This window comes from Tachysurus vachellii, chromosome 7 (assembly GCF_030014155.1).
Source record: "Tachysurus vachellii isolate PV-2020 chromosome 7, HZAU_Pvac_v1, whole genome shotgun sequence".
In the NCBI taxonomy this organism is placed as follows: Eukaryota; Metazoa; Chordata; class Actinopteri; order Siluriformes; family Bagridae; genus Tachysurus; species Tachysurus vachellii.
In genome coordinates, this window is record NC_083466.1 from 20,848,338 (window position 1) to 20,856,183 (window position 7,846).

The window sequence follows — 7,846 nt, forward strand, 5'->3', positions numbered from 1 at the left end:
ACCGTGTTAATATAGGATCAACTTTCCAGCGCTGGAGAGAACTGAAGGAGCAGGAAGTTGGCCGCATATTCACAGATTGGAGTTTCCCGAGTCAATAACTCCTGAGCTAAACACTGTTACTACACAAATAACACCTCTTTTCTATCGTAGTAATGTAGAGAAACAGCTACAACCGTGTTTTGTGTAGTAACTGCGTTTAGCTCAGGAGTTATTGACTCGGGAAATTCAACTTTACTTAAGACGCCGAGACGCTTTTTTCCTTCTCGATAGGTGAGTAACGTTGGTTTTGTTTTGTTACACAGAACTAATATATGCCGTCCTTTGCATGATTATGCTTGTGTGCCATTTTTGCTTGTTTGTTTATCTGCAATCGTGTTGTTCTTCCCTTCAGCTAAGATAAAGACACATTTCTTTCCATTAGTTGCCAGGGTTACGTATGTATGTGTGGGCGGAGCTATCAATACATTCCTTTGGGTTAGGGGCGTGTTTGTTTTGGTGATTTTATATGTCAACATTCGCTTTCAAAAACACATGCATGTTCTTCAGATGCTAAATTGTGGAAAAGTCAATGGGGAAAAGAAATTTGGTTATCATTTGGTAGTAATCGATCGGCAGGGGTCGCTATTTTACAAGATAGATTTACCGGGCAGATATTAGGGTTTGAAAAGGATGATTGTGGAAAATGGATACTACTTGTTATAGTAAAGGACAACGAGTTTTTTATTTTTGTTAACTGTTATGCCACCAATAACAAAGCCAACAATAATCTACTTTTTTCACACATTGAGTCTAGAATTCAGCATTTTATTGTCATATATCCTTTGGCCAAAATTGTATGGGGAGGGGATTTTAATACCGTGTTTGATGAAACACTTGATAGATGGCCTCCTAAAAGATATCCTGGCCCTAGTAGTGAACTGGTCAATGTATGTTCTACCAAATCTGTCTCATTTTATAAACGATTTCAAGTTATACGATAATTTTTTGGAAAAAGTAAAAAACAAAAAAGCTCAGAAAACGTGATATTTTAAAAGAATTAAATTTTTTGTAACTTTGTTTTCCTTTCTTTTCTGGTAGCCAATGTGAATGATACCTCTTGTTTGTATGGCATTGAACAAAATGTGTACTTTTTGCATTAATAAAATAAAAATAAAAATAAAAAAATCGGAGACCCTGCCTTTAAGATCGCTATCTAGGTGTTGTAGTCCACATTGAAGTGCATTGTGGGTAATGTAGTTCGCAACATGTGCTGAGGTGATGTGCGCTCTCACTGTGTGCTGTGTAGGTGAAATCAGGGGGAAAGTTTGTACTCTGTTTTGTTTAAAGTTATGTTATGTTCTGAGCTATGGTTGATATGGTTGATTGACCTGTAGGGGGCAATCTATTGTCGTTTGACCCGGGTTAAATACAGCAAAGAAGACGATGCTAATTGCAGATATAATCCACCTGTGATTCTGTGAAATGCGAATGTATGGTTTCTCTTGAGTAAACATTTTTCCCTCTAGACCAGACCTGCCTCTGTCAAGTTATTACATTTTGGCGATGAGGATGAAAGCGAGGAGAATAAGGTGAAAAAGCTGGATCCGTACATGTGGGAGCTTTGGATAAGATGGCCAACATGGTAGGAACAGTAACACCATTTGATAGTCAATTGCAATCTTGGGAAGAATATTGTGAAATTTTGCAACATTTCTTTCGAGGCAAATGGGATTGCGGCTGCAACCAAGCAAAGAGCTATACTGTTGAGTATTGTAGGAATTCAAACGTACAGTCTGCTTAGGAATTTATTGAGTCCAGTTAAACCAGGAACAAGGACTTTTGGAGAATTAGTGGATTTATTGAAAGAGCATTTCAATCCAAAACCCAGTGAGATTGTACAAAGGTTTAAATTCAATTCAAGATCGAGAGCGGAAGGGGAGAGTGTTCTTGAGTATGTGGCAGTATTGAGGAAACTGGCTCATGATTGTAATTATGGAGAAAAATTAACAGAGATGCTGCAGGACAGACTAGTCTGTGGAATAAGCGATGACCGTATTCAACGTAGATTGCTGGCAGAATCAGAGTTAACGTTTGAGAAGGCGTTGAAACTAGCTCAAGCATTGGAAACAGCCAATAAAGACGTAAAGGATTTACAAGTGTAGAGCCCTGCTAAAATTAGGGCCTAATAAGTATTTAGTTTGTGTTTCTTTTGCACTAAATAGTTAAAAAATTATTACTTTGAAACAAAGGAGAAATAACTAAGAAAATGCTGTTATAAAGAAAAATGTGTGTTGTATTAACCAATGAAAAGCGCACCAATGTAACCATTGTAAAGCGCAAAAACCGAGTTTGCAGACGGCATAAATGGACACCTAGCAGATAAGAGACTGCTAAATAAAATAAACATAAATGAACTCTATGTGGGGAGCGCAGGGTGAGAGTGGCTCGGCTTGCGTGCGTGCGTTCCCGCGAGAGACAAAGGATACCGCAAGTTCTCTTCATCTCAGTGCTTAACGGTTTGCAACGCTAATACTCGTGTACAGTGAGTGAGCAACGGAGAGACTAAGGCTACGCGATTCGGCAGGAGAGACCGGAGGACTCGTGGAGACTTCTACTGCATCTTGGCCTTGTTTACATCGTTGGATGTTGGATGTTTCACTTTTGAGTTTCCCTGTTCCATTGGATTGCGTGAGTACTACAGTATAAAGTGTTCATACGTTCACCTGAGCTCCAACGAAGTGCACCACCGAGACATTTAAATCCCAGCTGGGTAACATTACATTTGGGGGGGTTTTGGTTTGTTTTATTTACACTTGTTTGAGAGAATAAATGTTTGTTTATTGTTTCTACAATTTAATCTTCTGTGTTTTCTTGTTTAAAGAGATTGGACTGTTATGTGACTTGAAATACGTTTTTGAAGGGTGGTACAAATACCTTCATTATTATTATTGGTTATCATTAATTATTGTGAGTGATGGAAGAGACGTATTACGCATTCAGCAAATTTAGATGTGCCTCTCACGTTTAAAGTTATATCCCTAGACAGAGTAGAGCCAGTTAATCAGTGAGAGGGCTACACAAGCTCAATGTTCAGAAACTTCCACTTCAATGAGACTGCATAAAATGTCAGTGAAGCAAGATGGTCAAGGTAGAGCATGTTACCGATGTGGAAATTTGCACCATTTGGCCAATGAGTGTGGATTTATTTCAGAGAAATGTCACAGGTGTGGGAAACAAGGACATGTAATGAAAGTATGTAGATCAAAAATTTCCATCATGGACCCAAGCTTTCAAGGGGGAGAAAGACGCAAGCAAGTTGCGGCCAGGAGAGGACAGAGATCACATTGTCAGAGATGAAAAATATGAATCTGATGAAGAAGGTATTTTTACAGTGTACAGTTTGGAAGAGATTCCGAAGGTTGCTCCTCTGACTATCACATTGGCTGTAAATGATTCGAACATACCTTTTGAAGTGGATACCAGATGTGGCGTGACTGTAATGAATGGGTCAAACTTTTCAGAATTATGGGAAGAACATAATAATCCAGAATTAAAGACTTGTTCTTTGAAGTTAAAAACTTATACTGGTCAAACCTTACCAATGTTGGGGTCTGCGCAAGTGGTCGTCAGACACAAGAGAACAGTGAAGGAATTGTCAGTAGTGGTAGTGCCTGGAACAGGACCTAATTTATTGGGCAGAGGTTGGATCAAGGAGCTGGGCATGAAATGGGAGGCTATACACAAGATTCAAGGGACTGAAAATTTAACCTTGCCTGACGTACTTAGTAAACATACAGAATTGTTCAAAGAGGAGTTGGGTGAATGGAACGGTCCACCAGCAAAGATTTATGTGGATAAAGAAGCCATTCCCAGATTTTTCAAAGCCAGACCAGTTCCTTATGCAATGAAAGCAAAGGTAGAAGTTGAAATAGAACGCCTGTTAAGAGAAAACATCATAGAACCTGTTAAACATTCTGAATGGGCTGCACCTGTAGTGACGTTTTAAAGCCTGATAAAACAGTACGACTGTGTGGTGATTATAAGCTAACAGTGAATCGCGTTTCAAAGTTGGAACGGTACCCCATTCCTCGATTAGATGATCTGTTTGCAACATTGTCAGGAGGGCAGAAGTTCACCAAACTGGATACGAGTCATGCTTACCATCAGATTGCATTAGATGCAGAGTCCAAGAAATATGTTACAGTAAATACCCATAAGGGGTTGTTCACTTATAGTGTTTTACCCTTTGGAGTTTCTTCTAGTCCTGCTATCTTCCAAAGGACCATGGAGGGAGTGCTACAAGGTATTCCTTATGTGGCAATTTTCCTTGATGACATCTTGGTGACCGGTAGCAATGATGGGGAGCATCTCCAAACGCTGGCCAGGGTATTGAGAAGGTTGCAGGAAGCAGGACTGCGTTTGAAACGGAGTAAATGTACTTTCATGGAAAAGGAGATAATGTTCTTGGGTCATAAAGTAGATGGAACTGGCCTACATCCAGTACCTGAAAAAGTGACTGCTATTCAGAATGCTCCCTCACCGAAGACTGTGACTGAGTTGAAGGCCTATTTAGGATTGTTAAACTACTATAACAAATTTTTGCCCAATTTGTCTACTGTTTTGGCCCCAGTGCACAAGCTGCTGCGAAAAGATTCAAAATGACACTGGGGTTGCGAACAAGAAGCTGCCTTTGTTCAGTCAAAGAAATTGATCCAATCAGTACAAGTTCTGGTCCATTATGACCCCCAGAAGGATGTGATTTTATCGTGTGATGCTTCTTCTTATGGCTTAGGTGCCGTTCTTTCGCATAAGATGCCGGATGGTAGGGAAAGACCCATTGGATTTATGTCACGGACATCGAATCAAGCTGAGCGGAATTATTCACAGTTGGACAAGGAAGGATTAGCTATAATGTTTGGCTTACAACGCTTTCATAAGTATTTGTATGGTCGGAAGTTTACCATCGTGACAGATCATAAACCCTTGTTGTCTTTGTTTAACGAGTTAAAATCTGTTCCTCAGATGTCATCTCCTAGGATCCAGCGATGGGCAGTGACATTAAGAGCATATGAATACAACATAATCTACAAGCCTGGCAAAGATCATGCAAATGCTCCAAGTCGGTTACCCTTGCCAATAGAATCTGTCCCTGAACAGGAGGAAAGAGTGTTAATGCTGGAGAATGCAGACATAACCTTGATTACAGCAGAACAGGTGAGAAGTTGGACACAAAAAGATCCAGTATTATCTAGAGTGAGAGAAATGGTGCAACGAAGATTCCTGCAGGATTTAATAGGAACAGAATTTGACCCATTCACATCAAGAAAAGATGAATTAAGTGTACAGGATGGTTGTGTGCTTTGGGGGGCTCGTGTAATCATTCCCAGTGTGAGTAGATCAGAAGTCCTGAAACAACTGCATCAGTGTCACCCTGGAGTGGCTAGGATGAAAGCGTTAGCCCGAAGTTATGTATGGTGGCCTAAATTGGACCAGGATGTGGAAAGGTTAGTTAAAACCTGTCGTATCTGTCAAGAACATAGAAACGTTCCCACTGTAGCTCCACTGCATCCCTGGAATTGCATGTAGATTTTGCAGGACCCTTCATGGGAAAAATGTTCTTGGTCTTGATTGATGCACATTCAAAATGGATGGATGTGTACCCGGTGAACTCCGCTACATCTGCCATAACTATTGAATGTTTGTGTACTAGCTTCAGTAACCATGGACTACCTGAACTGGTGGTATCAGATAATGCCACTTGTTTTGTGAGTGTGGAAATCAAAGAGTTCCTAAAAAAAAATGGAATACGACATGTTACTTCTGCATCCTATCATGCTTCCAGTAATGGGTTAGTAGAACGGGCCGTGCAAATTGTTAAAGGCATGTTAAAAAAATGCGTTGAAGGAACAATGGCAACTAAATTGGCTCGAGTTTTGTTCAGTTACAGGATTACTCCTCAGACCACCACAGGACTTTCTCCAGCTGAACTGTTACATGGACGGAAATTGCGATGTTCTTTGGATTTTATACATCCTGATTTAACAAGGAAGATTCAGGAACGACAACAAAAGCAAAAAGTTCATCATGACAAAAAGGCCCATGAACGTAGCTTTGGTGTTGGAGATCCAGTACATGTTCGGAATTTTACTTATGGACCAAAATGGATTCCGGGGCATACTGAAACTGTGACTGGACCACTGTCTTGTAAAGTGATGCTGGGTGATGGGAGAGTGGTCCGAAGACACATGGATCAAATTCTGGCCCGACAGAAATTGCTTGTGAACCTTTCAGAGGAGGTTATGGACTGTAAATATCCTGATTTGGACTTCTCTGATAACTTCGCTCCTGTAGTGACTAAAGAGACTGATGGAACAGAGGATGAGGACATTTCTAGTGAGACTAATCCCCTTGAATTAATTGGGGATACTGCTCAACCTGGTGAGAGAACCACTGAATCACTGACAAAATCCTTTAGCCCTGTTGTGAGACGGTCACAGAGGACCAGGAAATTGCCTGGTCATTTAAAAGATTATGACCTGATGTAAAATAAATAAATAAATAAATAAAATTATGTTGTAACATGATTGTTGAATGAAGTTTATTGTATTGTGATTTATGAAGGAATATTGTAAACTTGGGGGGGGGTGTTCTGAGCTATGGTTGATATGGTTGATTGACCTGTAGGGGGCAATCTATTGCCGTTTTACCAGGGTTAAATTCAGCAAAGAAGACGATGCTAATTGCAGATATAATCCACCTGTGATTCTGTGAAATGCGTATGTATGGTTTGCTGCTGGTTACCATTGAGTAAACATTTTTCCCTCTAGACCAGACCTGCCTCTGTCAAGTTATTACAGTTCACTCAAGTCAGTCCATCGGGGAGCTGTTTTTCACTGTAAACCCTGACCACACGATAACGAGTAAAAGAACGGCATGCATCGGTAATTCTGTCCGTCTCATTTTTTGCACAAACATGAATTGACGAGTTGTTACGCTGCTGCCAGGAATCACTGAAGCAGAGAAAGTAACAAGAGTGAGTCTGCAACCTGAGGGACTTGTGAGGGTGGCGATGCTTCCTGTAGCATGAGGAATTTGTAATGATAAAGAAAAGAGGAGACAGTGCATTAGATCCTCTATGGCAGAGGTCACTAACGGGTGGACCGCGGTCCGGGTCCGGACCCAGAAGCTGTCCAAAACGGGCCCGGACGTACAGCCAAAACAAAAGGATATGATTTAAAACCTGACGGGGCGCTTCTATTTTAATCGGCGCAGCTTTTGCAATTTTTACGGTAGTGGTAGTGGAAACGCACAGACCAATTGCATGCGAGTTAAGCCATCCCACGTGATACCACTCAGCCAATCAGGTCCGTGCATTCCTGAAGTAAACCCTGCGACTCTACAGTGCAAGACAGGTGAGAGAGAATTAGAGTAAAGTTACACATGAAAGAAAGATAGCGATACATGTAGAAAACAAAGGGAGAGAAACAGACGAGTGAGACGGAGAAAGGGAGAGAAACAGACGAGTGAGACGGAGAGAGGGAGAGAAAACGAGTGAGACGGAGAAAGGGAGAGAAGACGAGTGAAACGGAGACTGATTTCTGTTCACACTTCCCACTTCACCAGTGTGCCTCATATTAAAAGTGGCAATGTGAAACACCATTATGAGACAAAACATAAAGGTTTTGAACAAACATTTCCACTCAAATCTGAAGACAGCGTCCCTGAGACAGCTTTCCCAGGTCTGAGGGAAGTAGCCCTATACATCCTGACCATGTTTGGCTCTACATACAACTGCGAGGCAGCTTTCTCTACAATGAACATAATCCAAACTAAATATGGTTCCAGGGTCACTAATGAGCACCTCCAC

The 7,846-nt window shown here is 41.0% G+C and overlaps 1 pseudogene; it reads left to right on the plus strand.

The window, feature by feature from the left end:
- The first annotated feature begins 3,553 nt into the window (after positions 1-3,553).
- On the plus strand, positions 3,554-6,524 carry LOC132849232 (uncharacterized protein K02A2.6-like; annotated as a pseudogene).
- Positions 6,525-7,846: the final 1,322 nt, after the last annotated feature.